This window comes from Pelodiscus sinensis, chromosome 9, assembly GCF_052426305.1.
Source record: "Pelodiscus sinensis isolate ZL-2025 chromosome 9, ASM5242630v1, whole genome shotgun sequence".
NCBI lineage: Eukaryota > Metazoa > Chordata > Testudines > Trionychidae > Pelodiscus > Pelodiscus sinensis.
Window position 1 is genome coordinate 48014970 of NC_143060.1, and position 27798 is coordinate 48042767.

The 27798-nt window shown below is 44.5% G+C and overlaps 1 long non-coding RNA gene across 1 annotated transcript; it reads left to right on the forward strand.

The window, feature by feature from the left end:
* Positions 1–527: 527 nt before the first annotated feature.
* Positions 528–27798, forward strand: LOC112544212 (uncharacterized). Its single transcript, XR_012905986.2, has 3 exons — positions 528–662; positions 3582–3749; positions 27294–27798. It is a non-coding gene; the product is annotated as an uncharacterized LOC112544212 (long non-coding RNA).

Genomic DNA, 27798 nt, shown 5'->3' on the forward strand with positions numbered 1-27798 from the left:
TAGTTCTGTCGCTAGAAAGACTTTGGCCCCAGTTCAAGAAAGTACTTTTACCTAATTTTAAGCATGTGAGCAATATGGGCCCATACAACCATAATCAGTTTGCTACCCAAATATTAAAAGGTCACATGTTATATTTGTCAGATACCCTTCTCAGTTTTTATCTCCCATAATATAATCCCTGTGATCATAGTCCAGGACTAATCTAAAATAACCCCAAATACCAATCTTGGACCAGCTGAATTTAATGGGGAAATTTTGCCACTGACTTATACAGGGCCAGGATTTCACCCCCAATGTTTTAATTTTCTTCAACACAATGCCACCTGCTGTTCTAATTGTTATTCTCCTGTGGTTACCTATCATATTGTTTAGTGGCAGGCAGCATGCATCTGTTTACTTGACATTTAGGAGATATCTGTCATCAGTCAATCATTTTCATATTTGAAATGTATATGATTTTATTGAGATTTTATGCTACCGAAAAATGTTAGCATCTACATATTTTATTATTTTTTATTGTATTGGTTAGAAACAACTTGTTAAACTGGATCTTTGTCTTCTATTTCATATTTGAGACATTGCAATGATTGTATCTGTTGATCTGCCAAGAACTGCAGACCCCAATCCTTCAACCACTAATATACAAGAGTAACTTTACACAGGTGAGGAGTCTCTGTTAGAGAAACCTTTGAATACATCTTATTCCAGTTTCCTGAAAGTCCTTTTTTGAAGACCTTCTTACGAGACAACTATATAATTCTCATAATCTGGTCACATTATCATCATTATGAACTGTGAAAATATAAGCTTGTATTACTTTATGTTATGGTGTTTGATACATATATCTCTGATAGAGTTACATACTGTGGGCTCAATTTTAAAACTTGGCTACCCAAGGAATCTAATTATTTACTTTAGGCACCAAAATGACAACCTGACTCTAAGATCTGGGGATAGTAGGATGCCTTGTTTAGAAACTTGAGCTCACCAAGCCTCATACTGTTATCAATTTTATTGCAGAAAGCCAGTAAAAATGTGAATTCAAAACTCCAGCATGTTACAGTATACTTTATGGAATACCTGTAGTACAATGACAATGTAGCCATATATGTTAGCTATTTTCTATCAGGTATAGGAAACTAAGGTAAACTGAACCAAGATACTTTCTTAAGTATAGTGACATGCACATAGGCCCAGATCCAGTCCCAAATGGGGGTGAAGTAGATACCTCGGGGTTGGGGTCAGGAAACTGCCCAGGGCAGTCGACTGGGCCCGCTCCTGTTGGCACTGGGGGCTTTGGGAAGACCAGAAACAATTTATTTGCATATTCATCATTTGCTTAATGCATATGCAAATATGCAAATAAATGTTACCAGTCCTCCAAAAGCTTGTGAATGAGTTTACTGGTCCCCAGTATCAAAAAGATTGGGAACCACTGCTCTATTCAACAAGATTGTAAAGATATTTAAAAGTGTGGGTAGAATATCTATAATTATAGCCAGGTAGAAAAAAACAACTTAAGAGCATTTTAATAATGGAAAAGTGGATATACTGTTAACTTAGCTTTGTGAAGCATGCAGTAAGAAGAGAGAACAATAATCTGTTTATCTATCTAAGTGCAGCAATCTGTGTGTGAGTTTGTCTGCGAGTCCATTTGTTCAGGAACTCCTCCTAAACCTAAACAGTAGGAGATAGGGCCACCAAATTTTCTATGCACCTTCTTCTTCTCCTAACTTAAAGCCAAGTCAGAGGTTGGTTGTGCCAGGACAACCAGAAGCCCCTGGAAAATGGGACTCTTTTCCATAACATGGAAAGAAAGGGGCTGCTGTTTGGAGGGATGAGATACTGAAAGCGACCAATAGGAGCAGTGAGCCTGCAGGGGAGAGCTATCCTTCAGTGTCCACTGGGGGCAGTGGTACCACCAAGTGAGTGGCCAGCTGGGCTGGGGCTCTGCCATCTTGCCTGCCAGCACACGGAGTAAGTAGCCCCCTGCCCCAAATCCTTTCCCTGCCTCCTGGCCCTTGGCCACAGTGCTGGATGCAAGAGCTGGAGGGACTGAAAGGGGAGCAACACTGGTGGCTGGGGAGGCAGCTAGAGGGAAAGAAAATGCCTCTAGTGGCCGGGGAAAATGGGGGAAAAGAAAAGGCCTGTGCAGATGGGATCCCCCACCCTGAGCACCTCCTCATCTCCCAACCCACACTCTCTCACCTCCCTTTGCTCCTGATTCCTGCACTACCCCCTTCCCCCCACACACACATCCCCAAGGCCCTGCCCTGACTCCTGTACACTCCACACTATCAGCCCCCTGCCCTGAAGGCCCCGGGAAAAGACGGGTAAGTCTGCTAGTACAGTATAGTCTATGTGATACATCATACAATGATACATTGATTGGGTAAGATAAAGAATCATCCTCTTTAAATTATTCTAATCACAGACTGAATGTAGCATAATACTATTATATTTGCAATTTTGTTAATTACCTTCTAAATTGTAGTTTTGTTCAAAATTAAGTGCCTTGATTATTTTTATAATTCACAAAATATATGTAAAATACATTTTGATATTAAATGTCTGTATAACTGCCATTTAAATTCCAAAAATGCATCATTTAGCTTACATTATGTTGCCATCATTAGAGAGGAATTAACAAGATCAAAAATCTTCTCAAATACTTTTATTACTTTACATCCAAATATCCTCATTTTTTCAGCTTTCAGTCTGAGAAAATCTCCTTCTGACTCCCCTTCAGATTACAGAAAAACAAGTTTCCTTAAGATGGGTTTCTCTTTGTGAGTTTTACCCCACAAACTATTACACTCTCACAGGCAATTCTTCACAGGAGACAGTGTAACTAAACTATTCTGTGATTGTGAACCCAACTGTTTCCTGCGCTGGTGTCCTTAATCCCTTAAATTAATGGGACTCTTGCACCACAGTAACCAAAACAAACAAGTGTGTGTTAATTCTTTCATATTCCTAGGTCCACTTATTTGCCTTTTGCCTGGTGAAAATTCATTTTAATTATACACAATATGCAGAATGAAATATACGCAGATACATGGAATATCTCCTGGTGTTTACTAATGACACTACTGTTCAAGTGTGTTGCTGTCCTGTAACCAGTGATTCCAAGTGATTTCACAGAGACCTAACACAGTTACATAATGTTTTTAAAAGTTCTCAAATTTCTCGCTCCCTCACTACAATATAAAATATATGTCCTAAACCCATGTGGCTGGATCTTCGGCTGACGTGAATGGCGTAGTTCCAGTAACGTCTGTGAATCAATGCTATTTACCTCAGCTGAGGATCTGACCTATACCATCATTTCTAATCCGTGAGGACTCCCAACCATGAACTCAGGAAAAAAAGAAACTCTCTTTGTTTATTTTTTTTTTCTTAGACGAAAGCATTGCTGGCAGTCTGATGTTACCCACAGAAATATATAATTTTGTTGTGAGAATTTTTTAAAATTTAATTTCCACCCATTATCTATTTATGGCCAAACTGACTTATAGTAGCTTTATTGTGTCTTTATTCCTGCTCAGAATTGAAGTTATGCTTTTTGATGTTTTATTTAGGTGTTATGTTATAGTGAAGATTCCTGCATTTTCCATTCTCAAACTTTGGCATAGTTAACGTGGACAGACGACTCAAGGGCATCATTAATAGAGTGGGAGGATCAGCTTCATTTTCAGTTTGCAGCTTACTCATCTTTGAGGAGTGCTCCCTATGAGAGAAATGAAGAGGTAAGAATTTTTCTGTGTTAGGGATCTCTGATGTCTGGCAAGGTTCTGACTGTTGCTGATAAAGACGCTCATCAGGAGGCTTTGATTAAATCCAAACCTTTTATAGAATTTCCAGTTTGATCAGGATACAGAAAAAGAAGGTTAGTTTGGCTCCCCCAACTGTTCCTCACATTTCCTGCTAGTGGTTCACAGGAACACATCTTTTATTTTATTTTTTTCTGTTACAGTTATACATGTCCTTAGTATTTTAGAAGTGCTTACATTTTAAAAATACCCATAAGGTATTAATTGGGAATGTTTCGGTTTTAAAGTCATTACTAGATATGGCGGTCTCACCAGCCAACACGGCTTAGTTAAATTTTTTTTTTTTTTAGTACTTAGCCTAGTGGCAGTACAGGGCATGTTGATTTTTCTTCACAGGAATGACTGGAGAACTGTAAAAGCGATAAGGAGTCCTGTGGCACCTTATAGACTAACACAGTGGTCCCCAACGTGGTGCCCATGGGCGCCATGGCACCCGCTGGGGCATTTATGTGCGCCCACAGAAACATCTGGGCTGGCCCCGCCCCCGGCGCGCAGCACGTGTGTGGTGCTGGCCCTGGGCCCAGGGTGCGTGGGTGGCCCCTGCCCCGGGTACGCGGCACATGCACGGTGCCAGCCCTGGGCTCAGGGTGCGTGGGCAGTCCCCACCCCCGGGTGCACGGCGCATGAGTGGCCCCACCCCAGACGTGCAGCGCATGAGCGGCCCCACCCCCGGACGCCTGGCACGTGAGCGGCCCCGCCCCCGGACACCCGGCAGCCGCGAAAGGTTGGGGACCACTGGACTAACAGATGTATTGGAGCATAAGCTTTCGTGGGAAAGACCCACTTCGTTAGATGCATGTCATGGAGAACTGTAAGTGTATCAGTTAACTGTGTACAGATTTTTGGGATACAGTTTGTGAAAAAAGTCATACAGTTGCCACCCATTTGGTCTTTGACCAGTTGGGCAGTTTGACAGTCAAGAGATGTATTTTATCGAAGAGTTCTCCTGTGTGCATGTGGCCACACAATGCAATCTTAACCACGCGTCACCCATGTTATGGCTGAGAGCATGTCATGGCCTGGCCAGCATTGGGGTCCTGCTCCGAATGTGTGCAGCATGCTAGGCCCTCATCTACAGGCTCCAGAAACTACAGTGGCTCCTGTCAGTGCCAGGGATTTGCCAAGCAGCAAGATGCACCCATCCCCTGAGGACAAGACTTGTCAGCAGGGAAGGTAAAGTACGAATCAGGGTGGGAGAAGCAGAGGCTCCCTCAATGGTTCCAGGGCATGTGATGGAAAAGACTTGCCAGCAGGAAGGAGTAAGTAGCAGCAGGGGGATTCTCTGAGAAAAGGCTTCTGGGAAGAGGCAGTAGGGGCTCTTGGTCTGGTGTTGGGAGGGGTGCTATGATCAATTTGTCTGTTTTGAAGCTGCCTTCTAAGGGTGGCTACACAGCAGGGCTTAACTTGACAAACTATGCAAATTGAGCTACATCAATTTCATAGCTTATTTTGAAATAGGGAGTATCTACACAGCACTTATTGCAAAATAGAGCTCTCTTCCTCCGACATCCCTAACTCCTCGTACAATGAGGGTTACAGGAGTCAGAGTAAGAAGTCCTCCAGCTTGACAGTATTTCGACATTATTTCAAAATAACTGCCTGATGTGTAGATGCAGACTAAGTTATTTTGAAATAATGCTAGTTATTTTGAAAAAATGTTGCTGTGTAGATGTACCCTTATAGTGCCTTAGAGCAAAGCAGACTGTATTTGTTTGCACAGCTGATGATACACACATGAGCACTTTTTAGCACAATACAACATTTATGGCTACAAAGGAGGTTAATATTCCTATTTTGCACTAAAATAAAAAAGAGGCACAGAGGTTAGAAGTGACTGGTCCAACACTATCCAACAGGTCAATGACAGAGTTTTGAATACAGCCCTGGCTACTTGAACCAAGGCCAGTCACCCATTCATTAGTAACACTGCCAAGCTGATAGGAACAGGCTGTCAGCACAATATTGGTTGTGTTGCCCAATCTGTGTAACAAACCCAAACAGACTGAGCTCTTTGTTTTACTGTAAGGTATTGTTTTGGCTCTTCTCTGCACCCTCTCTACTTTTTCAGCATTCTTAAAATATGGATCCCAGAACTGGGTGCAGTATCAAACATCAGTTTAACCAGTGCCATATGTAGAAGTAAAAATTACCTCTTACTGTTTCCCTTTTTATAAGAATGTGACGTGGTATATCAACCCCGCAGTGGAAAGCAGGGGGTGAGCTCTGCCCAACTGCTTGAAAGAGCCCCTCCCCCACAGCCCTGCTGGGAATGCTTCTGGTGAAACCGGACTATAAAAAGCCCCAGGGCAGCTCAGTCGGGAAGGACCATTGATGGGGAAGGAGTTGCTGGGATAACCCCCAGAGTGGAAGAGCGACCAGAGCTTCCAGAAGCAGTCAGGCCTAGAGATACTACCTGCAGGGCCAGTGGATTGTGGGGAGGTGACGGGGGAGACATCCGCCGGGACCCCGGAAGGAAGTAGCCCAGGCTGGGGAGTCACCCCAGAGCACTCAGCATGTTGTGGCAGGATTCCCTGTTGAGCCTGGTGGCGGCCTTAGCCACTGCCTGCAGGGCCCTGGGCTGGTACCCAGTGGAGTGGGAGAGCCCGTGTCCCCCTACCCCGTCCGTAGCTGGCTTGAGGGGCCTACACACTGTGAACAAGGCCTCATGGCCGCATTAACCCTGACATAAGGCCCCGCAGATGGACTTTGAGCCTTTGGGCCATAAGACCTCTAGTGAGAGGGGACTGAGGGATAAACTCTGGCCACAGGGCTGTATTAACCCTGGTATAAGGGCCTGCGGATGGACTTTGATCGGTGAAATTGAGGACTAGCATCAGTAGCATGCACTTGAGGCAGCTTTGCATATCTGTATTAATTTTCCTTAAGATTCCTTTTCTGTGACATAGATTAATCAGCTGATAGACTAGTTTTTACATAATTCAATTTTGTGGGAAGTAGAGAATCCATTTAACAAACTGTGATGGGATGGAGCAGGCCCTGAAGCCCCTTGCTGGAGGCTTGTGGCCTTATCACACCCCACCCCAGAAAAGAACCATAGAGAGGTCCTCCAGACAGGCTAGGATGGCTGCAAGGGAAGCAGTCAATCAGGGGCCAGGAAGGTTGATAAAAGGAACTGAGTAACCAGACAAGAGGCATTTCTTCTTGAGCCCTCAATTTGTGAAGACTGGGTGAAGACCAGGTGACTGGCTGACTGAGGAAACAGCAGCACTGTGGACAGCTCCATGAGGAGAGCTGTTTTGGACTATATTGAGTTAAAGGTAAGGGCGAGGAAACTGTCACCAAGAAGGCAAGCCCTGCAGGCACCACTCTCCATCAGAGTGGGGAACAGACTGAGAGAACAGACTGAGGAACATTAGCAGAGGACAACAGGCTCTGATTCGGTTGGAGGGCTGAGCTGCCAAAGAGGCTTTCAGCTGACTTACAGAGAGTATGAGCACACACACTCAGCCAGAGGGAGCACTTGTGAGAGGTGAATGCTGCTTCATTATACCCACTTAAGGCACTCAATAAGAGCATCAATCTTTATTTTTGTGGATTGGATCCAGGATAATAAAATTTGGAAAGGAAAAAGAAAGATCATTCTAGTGCTTCAGAAACTACAAACAAAACATTTATGAAACATATGTATACCTCTCCATGATTATGAGCAAAAATTAGCATTCATTCACAGTTTCTCCAATTTACCGACAAGAAATAATGATGGTTAATGAGACTGACATTTCCACCATACAGTGAAAACATTTTTCCAAAAACACTGCATAATTAACATTACCAACACACAATTCACATCAAACAACGCTACATTAGGAAGACTTATAGGTCTGGGGAATAATATCGTCCAGCGGATGCTACCTTGATCCTAATGGGAACAGTTCCAAGGCAAATGGAGGGTTGTCATGGGAGTCACCATTGTCTTTTAGATGTCACTAGGAACATTTAGTGAATGCCATCATGAAATTCTACATATGCCAGTAACATTCTTTCCCTACCCTGCTTGCTCAAGGGGGCTAGTAAGTTGTTCTTGGGTCATATCAACAGTAAAATGCAGTGTATGCTGGCCTCCCTGTTTTCTTTGGGAGGGAGGTCATGGTTTCATGTTCTCCCTACCCACCTGATTGGTGGGATGCGGGTGCTTCTTTGCTTGCCCGACTCAAGGTAGAAGAAGGCTATGCAGGGCTATGAGAATTCTTGAGTGATTATCCTCTTGTAGCAGCATGCAGTCCAATCCAAAATCTGGCCCATAATAAATTACAGATGACAAAATGTCATACAACTGGGATGTAATGCCTAGCAATATAATGGAAGACAAATGGAAGTTGCGAGGGACTTTTGTGAGTGCATTTCTCATCTATTCTCTGAGCCTAAAAAGTTACTTTACTGACACATGGTACAATTTTTTTGTCATAAGCCTTGTTGGCTTACGTCACAAAGTTCAGAACTAGATATCAAACACCCCAAAGCTATGGCGTGGGGGGGGGGAGACAAAATGTATTATTGTTATGTGCTCCATTATAACTACAGGATACTGTAACACTGCAGACGAGCATAACGTGCTTCCCAATGAACAGGGTTTAATAAATATTCTACTTCTTTGATAAGGGCATATTCTATAAGAATGTCTTCACTGATACATGTACTCAAATATTGGACTATGTGCATGCTCCACACACTTGCACAGAGTGTCCATATCATGCTGTGCAGAACATGAGCACAATGCTATGTATTAGCAAGTACCATATCTACACTGGTGCTGTTATTTGAAATTAGTACAGATTGGACCTCCCTGGCCCAGCACCCTCAGGACCTGAGCTTTCCCGAAACGGAATTTGCCAGACATGGGGACGTCAGTGCTCCCTTGTTGGCTGCTCCACTCCCGGGCTCCTCTCCCTTTGACTTCCTGCCCTGCCATTGGCCCCACTAATGCTGGCCTGGCACAGGCTACCCATCCTGATACCCGCACACTGCTCCAAGGTCTCCCAGAGTTCCCAGCCAGGACAGCCTGGCCCCTGCCGGCCACTCTGCCACTTGGTATTTCCCACCCTCACTCGGGGTTCCATGCCTGGAATCGCCTGGCCACACTGCATTGCTGCTAGGGCTGGCCCACTGTAAACTCCCTGGGGTTCTCCAGCTGGGGCCACCCACCTCTGCCAGCCCTGCTTCAGCTGCAGGTCCTGCAGCTAAGTCTGCCCAATACAGTTCCACAGCCATCAGGGGTATCCTGGGGGTTCCAAGCTGGGGCCACCCGGCCACAGCTGGCCCTGCTGCCACAAGGGTGGGGTGTCCCCAGTTGGGCCAGGATTCCCTGGCCACCTGGCCCAGCTGATACTAGGCGTTCCTTGGCCAGGGGCTGGGGGAAGAGGAGAGGAGTGTTCCCGGTTTGGCCCAGAGAGGCTACCAGGGCACACTGGGAAGGACTGGAGGCCCCCGATTTCAAAATAAGCATCTACACAGCACTTATTTCAAATTAGCTATTTTGAATTTGGTGTTATTCCTTATAGAATGAGGTTTACCAAATTCAAAATAAGCGCTCCGGTATTTTGAATTTATTTCGAAATAGTAGTTTGGCTGTGCTAGGAAACTTATTTTGAAATAACAGCTGTTATGTCAAAATGACTGTGCTGTGTAGACATACCCTCAGTTGGCTCCTGATGTTACCTCTGGGGTTGTTTGGTCCAGCAACATCCATGGCCCAGATGTTGCCGGACCAAAGAGTCCTGGATTTGGGAGGTTCAACCTGTACTACCATTTCAGAGATAGTAACTCAAGGTTCTGCATAAACAGGGTGGCATTCTGGTACTCTTTTCTGTGCATGATTGGTATTGTCCTCATCTTCACATGTTTGCCAGTGGCAGTTCCTGATCACACTGCTTCTCACAAACTGGGCTGCAGACATGGAGCAATGGGATGAGGATCTGGTTTTGCTCTGTCTCCCGATTGCATGAGCAGATTGCTTATTTCATTGGATAACTATCAACAAGATGCTGGATGGAACTTTGGCAGAATTTTCTGACAAACAAACATCGCTGATCCTGAACATCAATTACAACTCATTCAGATCATAGGATACAGATATGGTCAATGCTGATGTTGCTGTGGTATGCCCATGGGTAGACCATCTCTTCTGGTACAGAATAACCACAACAATGTGGTAAGATCTCAACTTTTTGGAAGCCTTAGCTCTTAAGCAGTGGCTTCAGAGTGAGGAAATGGAACATTGTAGCTGCATGAGGAGCTTGCACCTGTAATATAACAGTGGCCTGGGGGCACCACTGAGAGGCAAATCAGGGCAAACTGCTTAGAACAGGGCTACTTACAGCCCAAGACTGGGGGTGGTTTTCTATTCAAACCAGTCACCAAGAACACTTCAGCTGCCACTCTGGCCAGCAATAAATGACACAAGCAATCCCCTTAGACTCTCCACCTTTACCTGTGCCACAACCAGCACTGCACTGCACCTCACCAACTCGGAACAGGTTCTACTGATCCCAAAGGATGAGCCAGCTTCCCAGATCAATTTATACCTCAGTTCTTACCCAAAGGAGCATGCTGGGCCAATCATTTAGAATCTAAAATCTAAAGGTGTATTATTAAAAGAAAGAAAAGGTTGAGAGTAGAATTGTTAAAGAAATTACATTACATACACCAATCACAAAGTTCCTGGTGCAGGCTTGCAGAGATGAAACAAACTGCTATCTTAAAAGTCTCTGGAGTACATCCTTTGTAAGGATGGGTCAACAATCCTTCCGGGCCCTTTTTTCATAGCAAAGATGCTTCTGAAGTGAAGAGCACGAATGAAGACAATGGAGGAACCCCTAGGATCTCTTTTATTATTGTGCCCATGAGGAGGAAAATCTGTAGTTGTCCCTGTGAGAAGGGACTCCCCAAAATGGAGTTTGCCACATGAGTAACTCAGCTGTCCATGTCCTTTTTAGGCAAACAGCCATGGCTTGCCTGCTGGTCGGCAGGTTTCCAGCAGACTTCCTCAGATGTTTATTGGCAACACTTAAGACCCACTGTCAGAGGAGTACTGCTATTCACTTAGTAGCCACCCCTCACAATAGGTGGGTGGCAACTGTTGCTGTCTCAGAAGCAAACATTTAAAACACAAGTACAGAGCCAATAGTCATAATATCACAAACAAAAATCATACAGACATATAAGTAGAATAAACAGACTCAGCAAAGAATAATCTTTCAATAGACACCTCTATTGAATTTGGGACAAACACACAACAATGGATAAACCTTGATCTGCATGTTCATATTAAAATCCAACATCATCACAGCATCAAACATCGAGTTACAGAACACTCGATCCAGGGAAACCAAAGCAGATCAGAAGTGGGTTGCTATTGCCCTGTGGAAGTTGGCAACACTGGACTGCTATAAGTCAATTGCAAGCCACTTTTGCTTGGAAAATCCTGTCAGAATTGTGGCAAGCAGGTTTGTGGGGCAATTAACACTGATCTAACCACAGGTGGGTGTGTACAGAGCAATTTCTGCAAATCCAGTAATGTGCCTGAACCACTATTGCTTACTGCATAAACTTTAGCAACCAAGCTAACAGGCCCAAATTAGACTTGGACCACAGTCAGGGACAGAAAGGGTGTTTGAGTGCCACAGAGAGGGCATCTTGACCCCGCGTACTTCCTGAGGCCTATATCTCTAGTGAAATCATTGAGCTATACATTAGGAAAAACAGGAAGTTTGTCTAAATGACCTAAGACATATATCTATCAGGGGCCCTGGGCATGGAATCTCTGAAAAAGAAAAAATGCATCTGGTGAAAATGCTGATCAGAAGAAAACCTTTAAAAAGTGCTTGCCTAACGAGTTTTTGAGTGACATGTTATTGTAATTGTGGCGGGGTAGCCCCGCCCCTCCCGAAAACCGCCGGCACGCCGCGGGAAGGGGGGGAGGACTCACCCCCCGGGACGGCACAGCCCGCCGCCCGCGGCTTCAGCGCGGGGAAGCCGGCACACCGGCCGGGGAACGAGCCGGGGCGGGCGGGGGCGAGCGGAGCCGCCGGGACGCCGCAAGCATGGCGGGGGGGCTCACCCCCCGGCGCGGCACAGACTGCCGAGCACGGGGCTAACACAGGGGGGCCGGCACCCCGGCCGGGTGACGAGCCAGGGCCGGCAGATAGCGCCGGAAGAGGCCGGGGGCGGGGTGATGGCGGGGTGACGTCACATGACGCCCGGCCCGGGGAGGGGCCGCAGGCAGATGAAGGCACGGACGTCATCTGCCTGCGACCGGCGGGCCATTCAAAAGCGGCCGTGAGCCAGGCAAGAGGGGGGGACGCCGAGGAGACGCTTCCCCCGCAAGGACCGGAGAGCATAAGCGGGTGTTGGAGGCCCTGGGTGGGGACAGAGGGAGCACCCAGGTGAACCGATTGGTTCCGGGGGAAGAAGTGGCCCAGGGCAGGGACGTGGACCCTGAGAGCAGGGGAGTTTAGGGGGCTCGACCCCCCCTGCTAGGTGGGGAGTCTTTCCCTGACCTTAGGGCCCTGGGCTGGGGTCCGGAGCGAGGGCGGGCCTGGACCCCCTTCCCCCAACCGCCGTGGGGCACGCACAGAGTGAGCCGCGTGGCGTGACAGACGACTTTGGTAACTGAGGGGGCGGACTTAAGCCCCCCCCCCAGGGGTCAATCCCCTACAGTAATACTAATGCATAAATAGGAAAGGAAAGTTTGAGTTAGTGGGACAATTTTGGGGAACACTTGGAGGGATGCCTCCAGGACTCCTTGAGGACTTTTCACATCTGGACACATCTTCGTCCCCTCCGGAAGACTGGCCATTGGAAGCCTGCCCAGTGTCACTCGAGAGCCACAATCAACTTCGGTAATTATCGAGGGTGGGCGTGTTTTACTAACCTGTTGCGGACGTGTGTATGTGCTTGAGACTAAGTGAAAGCACTCTTGTGTTGTCCTGTTTGTACCATCCAGCTATCGGTTGGACGACCGTGTCTCCCCTGAATTATCTCCTGATACTCTCTGCGAGGTGGTAAAAGTTACCAAGAGGTTTGGGTTGAAAGAACCCTGGGTAACAGTTGCCCATAACTTCCAGAAATAACTAGATTTGAGAGTGTAGGATTCTAAACTGTGCAGTGGCTGTGCTGGCACCTGTATCCCAATCATTTGTTCATGAAGGGAGGCATGTGAGTGTGTGAACTGTAAAGTTTATTTGCACTTATTCTGCAAGGCTAGGTGGACCACAGAAAGTAGATTCATGAATACAAATGTGGGAAATACTGGAAAGGTTCATGATGTCCAGGTGCTGAGGAGATCGGCATTACACTTGAAGGAGAAAGAAGGGACTTAATTCCCCAGAAATAATATTCTTCTGCATGGTGCATCTGTGCAAACTAATTTGGGGGACCTGCATATCCATTCTTAACTTGGCTCATGAAAATATACCTTAATAAATGTAACCTTGAAAATGGGAATTCAAGACCATTCTGGAGCTACTGAAAGTAAATTGCAGCCATTAAATGTAATGCAAATACAAATACAAAAAGCCAATAATGCAAATAATGTCAGCAAAACTGGCTAACCAATTAAAACACATCACTGTATAATTCCTTTCCTATTCTGTGTACACAATATAGTTTTAACTAGCAGTTATATGATCAATCAAGTCTGATGTACAAGAATGATGTAAGTCATTTCCATCTCCTGATTATGAGAAACCTTGAAGACAAGTCAACATCTTATTGTTCTTTGCAAACAGAAAAAGGGAACTTGATACCTTTTGTGTTTATTTTTTGGCTATCAGGTAGTTTTTAGAAACTCATGCTAAATAAAAGATCTAGATAAAAATGAATCATAGTCTACAAACTTTGATGTTTCCAAACATTGACTGTGAATTGTCTGAGAAAGGAAAAAAATAAAGGAAGCTGAAACTGTGCTGTCAAGACTTTTATAGCACAAAGGGTTTTTTTAATGATTTTTTAATGCTCTGATGACAAACATATGAAAATGAGTGCAAAATGCACAGAAAAAAAGAAAATAACTTACATGGAAAAAGAAGAAATAATTTTATAGCACTGAAGACAGCATAAGCACAGAGCAAAACCAGTAGAATTATTTTTGCAAAACACAGGCATGTTTCACATGTTTCAATTTCTAATGTGTCATTGTTAAATCAAAGCTGAAGAGTGGCTTATTTTTATTCAGGCATACCCAGGAGTTAAGAAACATGAAGTAAGATATAATCCTACCAATAAAGCTTTCCTTAAAATCAATAAACATAACTTGATTCAATTATTTTAGGGTCTAGACAACTGATATCTTATGAATATTCAGCCCAGGGGGTTCCATATTGACTTGAATAATGTATAAAATTCAGTTCTGCACAGAAAGCTCACATAAGACCTAAGCAACATTTAAATTCAAATCACACCATTCTAGAAGGCTTAAGTGAGACTTTAGAGGTGTACAGGATCCCATGCCTCTGTTAACCTTCTGTGTAGGACTGAATGTCAACCTATTAAGTCCTTGTTTCATATACTGTTTGGCACTTAAAGGGTTAAACTGCTAGAGCCAAAATAAAGCTTTTGAGGAAAGGATGGAAAAGATAAAGTGCCTGCTGGTAAGAGAGTGTTTCTGAGAGATAGGCCAACAAAGATGTCAGTGAACCCCAGTGGTGATGAAACACAAATCTAGACACTTATACAACCCCATTATCTCAGTGCTTCACAATCATTAAAGGATTTTATCCTCATAGTATTCTTTTGAGGTAGGGAAGTGGGATTATCCCCCATTTCCATCTTAGGAAACTGAGGCATAGTTGACTAAGTGACTTGTCCAGTTACTAAGAGAATCTGAACCAGTAACTGGACCCAGCTTTCTTGAATCACTGGCCCTATCCACTAGATGAGTGGTTGGCAACCTTTTTAGACCCAAGAGCCAAACTACACCAAAATTCAGAACAAGTGGTCAACAAAGAGCCAGTATAAGAATGCCCATTTTCATGACTGTAAATATACAACTTAGTATTACTAATAACTGACATGATTAATATTAGCATAAGTGAAACATTGTACTAAAGGACTTTATTTAATGGGACTTCTGCTGCTTCATCTTTTCACACATTTCTTTGAAGTTTACATCATAACTGGTCAAATTCAGCTTCATGCATGCATTCAGTCTGTCTTCTGTTTTTCTATTTTGGAACAAATAGAAAAACTTAACATTAACAAATCACCGGGACCGGATGGCATTCATCCAAAGGTTCTAAAACAACTCAAATGGGAAACTGCTGAACTATTATCTGTGGTTTGTAATCTATCCTTTAAATCGGTTTCTATACCTAATGAGTGGAAGATAGCTAACGTGATAGCAATATTTAAAAAGGGCTCTAGAGGCGATCCTGGCAATTACAGATCGGTAAGTCTAAGTTCAGTACCGGGGAAATTAGTCGAAACAATAGTAAAGAATAAAATTGTCAGGCATGTAGAAGAACATAATTTGTTGGACAAAAGTCAACGTGGTTTCTGTAAAGGGAAATCATGTCTTACTAATTTATTAGGGTATATCTACACTACCCCCCTAGTTCGAACTAGGGGGGTTAATGTAGTCATATGGAATTGCAAATGAAGCCCGGGATTTGAATTTCCCGGGCTTCATTTGCATGATCCCGGCCGGCACCATGTTTAAATGCCGGTTAGTTCGGACTGCGTGCCGCGCGGCTACACACGGCACGAACTAGCTAGTTCAGATTAGGCTTCCTAATCCAAACTAGCTGTACACCTCGTTCTACCTAATTCTCGTTCGAAGCCTAATCCGAACTAGCTAGTTCGTGCCGCATGTAGCCGCGCGGCACGCAGTCCGAACTAGCCAGCATTTAAAAATGGTGCCGGCCGGGATCATGCAAATGAAGCCCGGGAAATTCAAATCCTGGGCTTCATTTGCAACTCCGTATGACTACATTAACCCCCCTAGTTCGAACTAAGGGGGTAGTGTAGACATACCCTTAGAGTTCTTTGAAGGGGTTAACAAACATGCAGACAAGGGTGATCCAGTAAATATAGTATACTTGGATTTTCAGAAAGCCTTTGACAAGGTCCCTCACCAAAAGCTCTTGTGTAAATTACATTGTCATGAGATAAGAGGGAAGGTCCTTTCATGGACTGAGAACTGGTTAAAAGACAGGAAACAAAGGGTAGGAATAAATGGTAAATTTTCAGAATGGAGAGGGGTAACTAGTGGTGTCCCCCAAGGGTCAGTCCTGGGGCCAATCCTGTTCAACTTATTCATAAATGATCTGGAGAAAGGGGTAAGCAGTGAGGTGGTAAAGTTTGCAGATGGTACCTTACTGTTTAAGATAGTCAAGACAGAAGCAGACTGTGAAGAACTTCAAAAAGATCTCACCAAACTGAGTGAGTGGGCAACAAAATAGCAAATGAAATTAAATGCAGATAAGTGTAAAGTAATGCACACTGGAAAAAAATAACCCCAACTATACGTACAGTATGATGGGGGCTAATTTGGCTACTAAAAATCAGAAAAGAGATCTTGGAGTTATAGTGGATAGTTCTCTGAAAACTACCACACAGTGTGCAGCGGTGGTCAAAAAGGCAAATAGGATGTTAGGAATTATTAAGAAAGGGATAGAAAATAAGACACAGAATATCTTACTGCCCCTTTATAAAACTATGGTATGCCCACATCTTGAATACCATGTACAGATGTGGTTTTCTCACCTCAAAAAAGATATTTTGGCCGTGGAAAGGATTCAGAAAAGGGCAATTAAAATTGTTAGGGGTTTGGAACGGGTCCCATATGAAAAGAGGCTAAAATGACTGGGACTTTTCAGTTTGGAAAAGAGGACACTAACGGGGGATATGATAAAGGTCTATAAAATCATGAGTGGTGTGGACAGGGTGAATAAAGAAAAGTTATTTATTAGATCCCATAATAGAAGAACTAGAGGACACCAAATGAAATTAATGGGTAGCAGGTTTAAAACTAATAAAAGAAAGTTCTTCTTCACACAGCGCATAGTCATCCTGTAGAACTCCTTGCCAGAGGAGGCTGTGAAGGCTAGGACTATAACAGAGTTTAAAGAAAAGCTAGATAATTTCATGGCGGTTAGGTCCATAGAAGGCTATTAGCCAGGGGATAGAAATGGTGTCCCTGGCCTTTGTTTGTCAAAGGCTGGAGATGGCTGGCACGAGACAAATTGCTTGATCATTGTCTTCGGTCCGCCCCCTCTGGGGCACCTGGCACTGGCCACTGTTGGCAGACAGGCTACTGGGCTAGATGGACCTTTGAATGCAAATTACCTTTGATGTGATTCAAATCAGAGAAAGCTTGCTTACACACACATAGGTGGAGCCAAACATTGAAAGTAAGGCCAAGCTGACATTCTGCATGGTATTCTATGTGACAGGAAATTTTTTCTTAGTTTGCAGAATCAGATTATCATCGTGCTCCAATTTCTTCATGTTAGCTCATTTGTGCAGTTTTGCCAATTCTGCGCGTTGTTGAACAAAGCATTCTAAATCAGAATTCAGCTTGACAAATTTTTCCACCCATATATCCGACTCCTTGAAATCTGCTATTTCCATTTCCAGATCTCTGACTGAGATACCTGGAATGACTGTCAAATCCAGTTCTTCAATGGACATTTTATGTGTATGAATCATAAACGTATACAGAGCACTATGTTTGCAAAAGTCAACAAAACGAGACTCAAATGCTATCAGGAGCTCAGAAACAAACCCGGCAAACTGTTGCAAATCAAGGCTGTTATTCGGATTCTCTCTCTGATACGAATCATGAAACATTTGTAATCTTTCAAAATGTGCCAGTCTGTCTGTCTCGATATCTTTGATGAAGACAGTCAATTTTGACTCAAATGCAAACACTGCCTGCTGCAGTCTGGACTGTATTTCCTTGCCCTTGTAGCTTAAAGTTCAACTCATTCAAATGACTGGTAATGTTGACAAGATAGTAAAACTTGAGCAACCAGTTACAGTCTGAAAGCTCGTTGTGCTTAACACCCTTCATATTAAAAAAATGACTTAATCTCAATAAAGCTGGTGGCAAAATGAGACAAAACTTTGCTATGAGATAACTAGTGAATATTGTACATTAGTAGATTGGGGTATTTGGAATCTGTTTGCTTGAGCAGTGACTGAAATTAACAGTGATTAAGAGTTCAGGCAAGAATCCAACTGACAGTCTGAACGACCAGTCCCATTACATTTCTGAGATCGGTTCCACAAGATTGAGCACAAAGTGCCTCCTGATGCACAATGCAATGAAAGCTCAAAAGTGGGTAGGTCAGCTGTTTTGACCAAGAGTAAGGAATCCCCTGTATTTGCCAACCATGCAAAGTTCACCATCCGTACACACAGACAGAAGATGATCCAGATGTATTTCTCACTGGTTTACTAAGTTCATTGCAGTTTTAAGGATTTCTTATCTCCTTGTTCGATTTTTCATTGGTAATATCTCAATAATTTCCTCATGCACAGCATTTCCACAAGGATATCATTCCAGAATACACAATGTCACATATGCCGGTTGTCTTGTCCAGAGCAAATGAAAAATAAGTCGTTGTACTCAATTTTTGCTTTTGTTCCTTGTTGATTTGATGGGCCATTTTCACAGCTCTGTCATGAACTTTTTTTGCCAATAATGGCATGTCTTGAATTTTCTGTATGTTTTTGTCCTCATTGTGAAACTCATCAAATAGTTCATGACCAATTTTTAGCATGCATTTCTTAACATAATCCCCATCAGTGAAGGGCCTTAATTCTCGAATAATGCTGTATGAGCCCACAAAACTTCTGGAATTTAAACTCCCACCTTTTTTTGACCATGCCAGCAAACTATTTTGTCCAGTGTTCATTTTTTGCTGCAGCTCCTCGCAGGCTTTTTTTTTTTCAAGCGTCACCCTCAGGGTATTTTGTAGCAAATGCTGCATGTTTTGTCATGAAATTAATTTTTTGTTGGTTGGTTTGTTTGTTTGTGAACTGTCCTTCACTATGGTTGAGATAGGGTGGAGATCCTGTCCATAAATGCATACAAGTCCACTCCTTTTGAAAATTTAATTACTCATCATCTCTCTTTCTCTTCGTCATTTTTACTGTTAGAGGGGAACAGAGTTCACCATCACATATGATGATGGAAAGTTTTCTTGACCAATCAAATCAAAGGAGAATATACATGATCCCCAATGCATGAAGAGGATGGATGATTGTTAAAATGAACAGTTAAAGGTGAAATAGACAAAAAACCCACATCTTGACATGAGTAATTATGTGTTTTTAAAATTTTGAATTAATTTTTCATTTTAATTTAAAAAGTTGTGTGTATTTTGGGGATGACAAAAGAGCCATATTTGATTCTGTACTGAGCCATATTTGGCTCTAGAGCTAGAGGCTGCAGATCCTTGCACTAGATTTTCCTTCCAACACCAGAAAGAAGGGTTACAGCTAGAAAGGTGAAAGAAACAGCTAGGCTGTGTCTACATTGGCACCCTTTTCCAGAAAAGGGATGCTAATGAGACACTTCGGAATTGCAAATGCCATGGGGGATTTAAATATCCCCCGCAGCATTTGCATGAACACGGCTGCCGCTTTTTTCAGGCTCGGGGCTTTGCTGGAGAAAAGCGCCAGTCTAGATGGGATCTTTCGGAAAATAAAGCCTTTTCCGGAAGATCCCTTATTCCTCTTAAATTCAGGAATAAGGGATCTTCTGGAAAAGGCTTTATTTTCCGAAAGATCCCGTCTAGACTGGCGCTTTTCTCCGGCAAAGCCCCGAGCCGGAAAAAAGTGGCAGCCATGGTCATGCAAATGCCGCGGGGGATATTTAAATCCCCCGCGGCATTTGCAATTCCGAAGTGTCTCATTCGCATCCCTTTTCCGGAAAAGGGTGCCAATGTAGACACAGCCCTAGAGGAGTAAATGGATAGTAAGTTAGCCATAGGGCTGAGCAAATCGCTGGAGATTTGAAAATCAGGAATGTTCCATAGTAATAAAAAGACCAGATATTCTAGGTATGTATTTATACAGCTTGCCCAACAAGTTTAAAGTCCTCTGGGCCACAGCAGATCCATTTTGTAAATGACATGACACACAACTACAGGTGTAATACAAAAGGGGCCTCACAGAAAGACTCCACTGAGTGCTACAGAACGCCTTTGCACAAGACTATAATGAAGGCAGATTATATTATGATATTACATTGAGCCATTCCATAATATTAATATTTCCTTAATATCAACTTTAAAAATAACTTGAATACTATATAGTAAAGTTAAGATTAATAAATAAGATGGATAATACATAACTAGAATACCATATTATCATTTATTTTGCTATAGTGCTGCTATCATATTGTCAATATAAATAATAGCAATATGATCAATATGACATAATGCTATTGTTTATATTGACAATTTGATACTAGTACTTTAGTAAAATAGATGGTAATACGGTATTTTAGTTATTTTTAAAAGTTAATTCCATAGGTGGCAGGAGTACTTAAGTGTCTGAAGTTTTCCATGATTCTACTGAAACCAAGGAGACAGTCAAATCCATATGTCCATGCAGCTATGATTGCATGGAATTCTGACTCTAGTCTTCATCAGTAGTCAGTTCCTGTAGAATATCAAGCCATTCTATAGCAGTTTAACTTGTATGAATTAACTTTTGTCTCAAAGCAAAGTGCTTCCTGGTGGCAGAGGGCTTTTCATCCATCTTCCTTAAGCAGAGTGTGCCTATGGCTATTGTTACCATTTTAGATTATTCTGTTTGGTTTGCTGTGTTGTACAGAGCTCTCTTTGCTTTGGTGGGTTCAGAGTATTAGATAAATAAGATGACTGGGTCAGACTCTATGATTTGCTGTGGAATGTATGCAGTTCCAGGGATTGGGGAGCTAGTTTAATAAGACAGCTGAGGTTTTTATTAACAAATTCTAGGACTCGATAGGATATAGACGTGGCATGAGGAATGTCAGGAATTGGGAGTCATGCTACCACAGGGCAAGAACACAGAGCACACAATCATCATGCTGAGATCTCGAATGATGCTCGAGAGGATTCTGAAAGAGTATATGGAAGTATGTGGAAAACCTGAGGTGGAAACTGGACCAGGGCCAGGCCTTCATGGTGACATGCAAGTGAGATACCAGCAACCACTTTCTTCATGGGAGCAATTTCACCTGATTTTCTACCTTGAGATTCATCTACAGGGCCTAGCTCAATTTCATCTTGCTGAAGGGAAATATCTGCCATGGAAAATCAGGACAAGCAATATGTAAAGGTCAGCTGTACCAGTGAAATGCTACCCCATGTCTTGTGTAGCATCAAGCCCCATTCCAGAACCTGGCAACTGCACTACGACACTATTCCAGGTTGCCTTGTAAAGCCATCCCGCCACCTGAGGTGAAGGTGTGAACTCCTTCTTCTGTGATGACCAGACTCAAAAGTGGAGAAATATGCTTCTGGATGATGCCTTCAGAGCAAGGGTTTACAAGATTCAAATATATGTGCTGATCATCGGAGGCCTGTGTGCATGGGATCGCTGTTACAAGCTCATATGGTACATATGGGAGCATTGACTCTTATGGGTGTCTAGGAGTGGTGTTTAAGTTTTCCTAGATTACTGGGTGGGGGCTTGAGCTGTTTCTGTTTTATATGATCATTACAAAAAAAACTGGCTCTCAACCTGACAGAAGGGTTACATGCTTTTCCTGTGTTCCTCCAAAAGCCAGTGAAGAAATGGCAGTGTATATCAAGTGAATATCGACTTCACTGTCTGGTTTTGGCCCCCGCTACCACTTAAGTCCCTGTTTCATGGTAGTAAGCGGGTTAAGGGTTTTTTTTTCTTTGTGCCTTTAAAGATATTGTGTTGGTAAATAGCTCAAAATAGTTCTAAATAGTTCAAAAACTAAACTTATTTTTAAAATGCCAATAAGTATTTATTTAAAGTGTACCATGCAGATTTTTCAATTGAAGAAAAAAGCTGGATCTCACTCGGATTAATATATTTGGGGAAAATTCTCAACTTAAAAAGTTTCCTATATAGAGATATAGGTGTGTTGTCAAACAAAAGCTACGTCTAGTGACAGGCAGAACTGCATCAGAACATACAGCATCCCTCCACAAAACTTACTTCAATACTTTTAAAGGTAAAGAGGAAGACTTATGCATTCCTTTTCAGTTGCATATTGTCTACAATGCTGTCAGTAACACTCAGTTCCCCTTTAAGGCTTTTACTTCCACCTCCATCCTGTGCCTCCTGAGGTCACTGTTAAGGTTTTGTATTAGAGAGCAAGTTTGAGAAAGTGGGGCACATTGTCTATTTCTATCGCTTCCTATGGTTTCATATAGTGGATAGCTTCCCAGAGACAAAGATAAGGCAGCTGGCAAAGGTTTTCTGGCCTGCATTGTGCACGAGGTCACAATAGGTGATAATGGTGGTACCTTCTGACCTTATAGTCTATGAGCCTATAAGCTGAACTGTCTGGCAACCAGAGAGAGAAAAACTGTGCTTCAGAAGAAGCTCTCATCTACGCTGGCCCTTCTGAAGAAGTTGAGAGACCAAAAGGTGCCTCAGTAAATATTTTATCACCAGCACTTCATCCTCATTTAACAGGATTAAGAGTAGTCTGTGGCGCTTCCCTGGAAGACAGAGGGTGATGAGGCACCTTCCCTCAAGCAGTCCTGAACCTGAGGAAGCCTTGTCTGTGCCTTCTTAGGGTCAGTACCCTTATGCTCCCAGAGACGGGGTGTGTACTGCCTTTCAGGCCTTGCTTGCTCTCTCTCTCTCTCTCTTTGCAGGTTACCAATAGGCATGCAAACCCTGTCCCAGTCCAAGCTACTCTCGATTCACAGCACAGTCCTGGAATTCTCAGAGCCTGCTCCCAAAGGAACAGAACACCCCAGATTACCGGTTATACAACAGCACACAGCTCTGTTTAACTCATTGTGCTTAGCTATTGTGGCAAGGACCCCTCTTCCCCAAGCCACCACTGGGTAGGCCTACTCCCCTTAGCCCCCAAATTTGGGGTTTTGCAGCGGGTCTCAATGGTAGGGAGCCCAGCCAGGTGCCCTGAGGCTCCCTCCCTAACTGTCTTTACCTAGTGCTGGTCAAAATTGTTCTCTCCGAGTTCTTCCTCTCTGTCTCTCCACCACCTTCCTTTCATCCTCTCACTCTCCCCTCCAGCCTCCAATTGCTGAGGCTTTTAAAGGCCCTCAGACAGACAGTAGAGAAGTCAGCTGGCCCCAATTTGCCTGAGTCAGCTCCCTCCCAGCTGCATCTAATTGGGCTATAGTTCTCTGCTTCTTCTCACAGGTTTTTTTTTTCCCCTTTTGGGCTTCCTTTTCCCTTCTCTGCAGCAGCTCCCTGGCCTGACCCTGTCACACTGGCTGGCTGTGTCTACATTGGCACCCCTTTCCGGAAAAGGGATGCTAATGAGACACTTCGGAATTGCAAATGCCGCGGGGGATTTAAATATCCCCCGCGGCATTTGCATGAACATGACTGCCGCTTTTTTCCGGCTCGGGGTTTTGCCAGAGAAAAGCGCCAGTCTAGACGGGATCTTGCGGAAAAGGGCTTTCAAGTAGGAATAAGGGATCTTCCAGAAAAGGGCTTATTTTTCGCAAGATCCCGTCTAGACTGGCGCTTTTCTCCGGCAAAACCCCGAGCCGGAAAAAAGCGGCAGCCATGTTCATGCAAATGCCACGGGGGATATTTAAATCCTTCGTGGCATTTGCAATTGTGACTGGTCTCATTAGCATTCCTTTTCTGGAGAGGGGTGCCAATGTAGACACAGCCGCTGTGTCTAGACTGGCCACTTTTTCCGGAAAAGCAGCCGCTTTTCTGGAAAAACTTGCCAGCTGTCTACACTGGCCGCGTGAATTTCCGCAAAAGCACTGACGATCTCATGTAAGATTGTCAGTGCTTTTGCGGAAATACTATGCTGCTCCCGTTCGGGCAAAAGTCTTTTTCCGAAAAACTTTTGCACAAAAGGGCCAGTGTAGACGGCAGAGATTTGTTTTCCGCCAAAAAGCCCCGATCGCGAAAATGGCAATCGGGGCTTTTTTGCGGAAAAGCGCGTCTAAGTGCTTTTGCGGAAAAGTGCTTTTGCAGAAAAGCGTCCTGCCAATCTAGACGCGCTTTTCCGAAAATGCTTTTAACGGAAAACTTTTCCGTTAAAAGCATTTCCAAAAAATCATGCCAGTGTAGACGTAGCCACAATGTTTATAGAGAAAAGCAAGTGTAAGAGATCAGAGATTCAAGTGATCGCAAGCAGAAATATTGGAAATAATGGGTTAATCAAAAATAAAATCATGGCATGCACACAAGAACCTAGATAGAATTAATAAGACATTGTCATGTCATAAGAATGGAAGCTCTCCCAAAAATCTTCTGTACATACCATGAAACAGGCTTGGCTGTGACATTGTTCATGAAATGAACTTGCTGTCATCTTGCCACCTCAATGGAAAGATCTAGAATTTGTCTTACTCTGCAGTTATAAGACAAAAATCCATTGCCTGCATTTTTAAACAGGACAGCCCCTGTTGTGTGTGTTTCCCTATGTAGGGCCTTTCCTGGAGAATTTGCAATTACTCGGTTAGCATTTCACTCAGACTGCAAATGGGTGCCATTCAATACTCAGTGGACGATCTTAAGAACACTTTTCAGTATATAGTCATAACTCCTTACATATTAACCATACTTACATTTCACTCTTATGAAGACCAGTGTGTTACAGGCTTTCAGTAAAAACCTTCCATGACATTCTTGGGTAAACTAGTAGCTAGATGCCAGGTCCAAGGGATCTTTGTAACCCTTATGGGTATGTCTACACTACCCTCCTAGTTCGAACTAGCAGGGTAATGTAGGCATACCGCACTTGCAAATGAAGCCCGGGATTTGAATTTCCCGGGCTTCATTTGCATAAACTGGGCGCCGCCATTTTTAAATCCCTGCTCGTTCGAACCCTGTGCCGCGCGGCTACACGCGGCATGAACTAGGTAGTTCGGACTAGGAAGCCTAGCCCGAACTACCTAGTTCGTGCCGCGTGTAGCCGTGCGGCACGGGGTTCGAACGAGCAGGGATTTAAAAATGGCGGCGCCCAGTTTATGCAAATGAAGCCCGGGAAATTCAAATACCGGGCTTCATTTGCAAGTGCAGTATGCCTACATTACCCCGCTAGTTCGAACTAGCGGGGTAGTGTAGACATACCCCGAGTGTTCCTGTGACCTCTACTCATAAGTGTGACAGCAGCCATCTCGGCCAACTCACACCCTGACCAGTGAGTGACAAAAGCAAAATGTGAGACAAATGAGTGAAATGTGAATTTTGATGATTCACACAATAATTTAGAGCCTAGCAAAACTGAAGTACAAAGTCTTTTTTAAAGCAGCGTTTTTACATGCATATGACATGCACCTCTACGATCCCCATTCCTTCACACATCAGCAGTAGGGTTTGAACTCCTTGACCCTTAGCCCTGATGTACACTAGGACTTCATTTGGAGATAACCCCCCCAACGTTGAATTTATAAGCGGAACGTTCACACTACCAACCCCGTTATTGCAAAATAACAGGCCACAACTAGAAATCTGTACTTCTGCTTTTCATCAGGAATAGAGCTAATTCTGAAATAGTTATTTGAAATACTGGTAGTGTGGACACGCTGGTGCCGCTATTTCAAAATAATTGGCCTCTGGAGGCCTCTTGCAGCTGCAGCTCTGACTGCACCAACTGCATCCACTGCTCTTCTCTTCCTGTGGAGCTCTCAAATCCTGGGACAAAGAAAAGGCGAGAGACCCCAATGTGCAAACCCTGTGCAAGAGACCAGGACCCAAGGCAAAGGTGAGCGACCCCAGTGCTCCCTCACACCCTCTGACGGCTTCCAGAACTTCTGCTGCTCTCACGGCCTCCCCTACCCAGTGACACAGGAGAGCTCTGGCCTGGACTGGTGTGGAGATCCCAGGATCTCATCAAGGTGTGTGTGTGGGGGGGGTAGAGTCCAACCTCCAGGATCTCAGCAACAAGAAAAAGAACATGAATATCTATGGCAGGATTGCGACCAGCCTGGCCGAGAGAGGGCACACCAGGACCTTTGACCAGTGCCACATGAAAATAAAAGAGCTGGGGCAGGCCTACCACAAGGCCAGGGAGCAGAGCAGACGCTCTGGGATGGCACTGCACACTTGCCACTACTCTGAGCAGCTGGATGCCATCTTGAGAGGGGGACCAGTCACCTCCCCCGCCTCTGTCGTTGAGTCTGGCCAGGACATGCCCAGCATCAGCCTGCAGGAGGTGCGGTCATGGAGGAGAATGACGATGACGATAAGGAGAAGACGGCCAGCCAAGCGACCATGCCCACCAGTCTGGAGCTGCTTTTCACTTTAGAGCCACTCCCCCAGCCCCAGGATGTTTCCCAGGCTTCCGAGAAAACCCGGGAAGGGCACTTCAGGTGAGTTCTATAACTTTCCCTATCTTCAAGCAGGGGCACGCAATGGGCTGTGAGGGGCTATACATGCCTCTCTTGGCCTACTCAGCCTGGGCGTCACATAACAGCTTGTTCATGTGTGTGCACATGGAGTGCCAGTCTGGAAAACTCAGCTCCCTGAGGCTCTGACACAGGAACCCCTCAATTCTTCTCACAAGGTTCCTGGAGAGGCCTGCCTTATCCCGGCCTCTGTGGTGGGACACGTTCCCATGACAAGCCACCACTTGTGGTGTATGAAGGCACGGTCTCCGGCCGGTGCAAGCATGAAATCATTTTATTGCAAGATTACAACTGTCTTTATACCCTCTCAACTTCCCAAAAGTCCACATCCTGCTTTTCACAAACTGTGCTTTTTCACAGCCCCAACACAGCATTCTCGAAGGTCGTTGACTCGGGCAGATGTTATTGTTGGCTCAGGACTCTTGCTTGGTTTTGTCCTTGGGATGCCCTGTCACGCAGCCAAAGCACTATACTTGCTGATTCTCTACAACCACTAATTAATCTGGGGTCATGGAAACACACAGCAGTGCCGCACGTGGCACAGGGTCTTGCCTGCACTCAGATAGCATCCACTCCCGATCAAGTGCAGTGATGCAGAGAACACTGATAGGGTATGTCCACACTAGCTCGTTAATGCGAGTTAGGTAGGCAAATGAGGCGACCGGAGTTGCAAATAAGCCCGGGATTTAAATATCCCGGGCTTTATTTGCATATTCCCGTCCAGTCGCCATTTTGAAATTTCACTAACCCGAACTCACTGCCACGCGGCTACATGCGGCAGTGAAATGTTAATTCGAACTAAGGACTTAGGCAACAAATGGCCTAAGCAACAAATGGCCTTGCTCGAAGCACATCACCATTGTCTGAACTGAGACCTTCAGTGTCAGCTCAGAGATTAGGGCTAGGCTTCATGCACAGTGTCTCCTGGGATGACTGCTTTTTTTACTTTTTTTCACAGCTAGGACAGCTGCAAGCTTGGCGCGTCCCCCGCCTCCCACTCAATCTACCCGACTCAGCGGGATCTGTAGGCTTAAATGCACCTGGGAGGAGCGCATGAGAGAGCAGATGGCGTGCCCGCAGTGCCTCATCCAGGGACTCAAGGAAAAGTGCCAGGACTCAGCCGCCAACCAGGAGGAGCACTGGGCCCACAGAGAGGAATTCCAGGCTGACTGGGAGCAGAGAAAGGCCACCTGGGATGAGCTGACACACCAGACCGATGCCATATTCTCCACCCTCACCTCGGTGATGGAGCTCATGGTGTCATGCATGGTGTGGGCCACCAGCCACCTCTCTGCCCACCCCATGGCTTCCCCTCCAAGCCTCTCCAGGTCCCAGAACACAGGCTGGTGGGGGCTCTAGAGCAGCTGAAGTCTCCCGACCACCCGGAGGCTGGTGCAAGTTCCTGTCCCATCTCTGATTCCTCCCCCCTTCCAGGTTCTTTACCCAGTCCCTTCCCTGTTCTA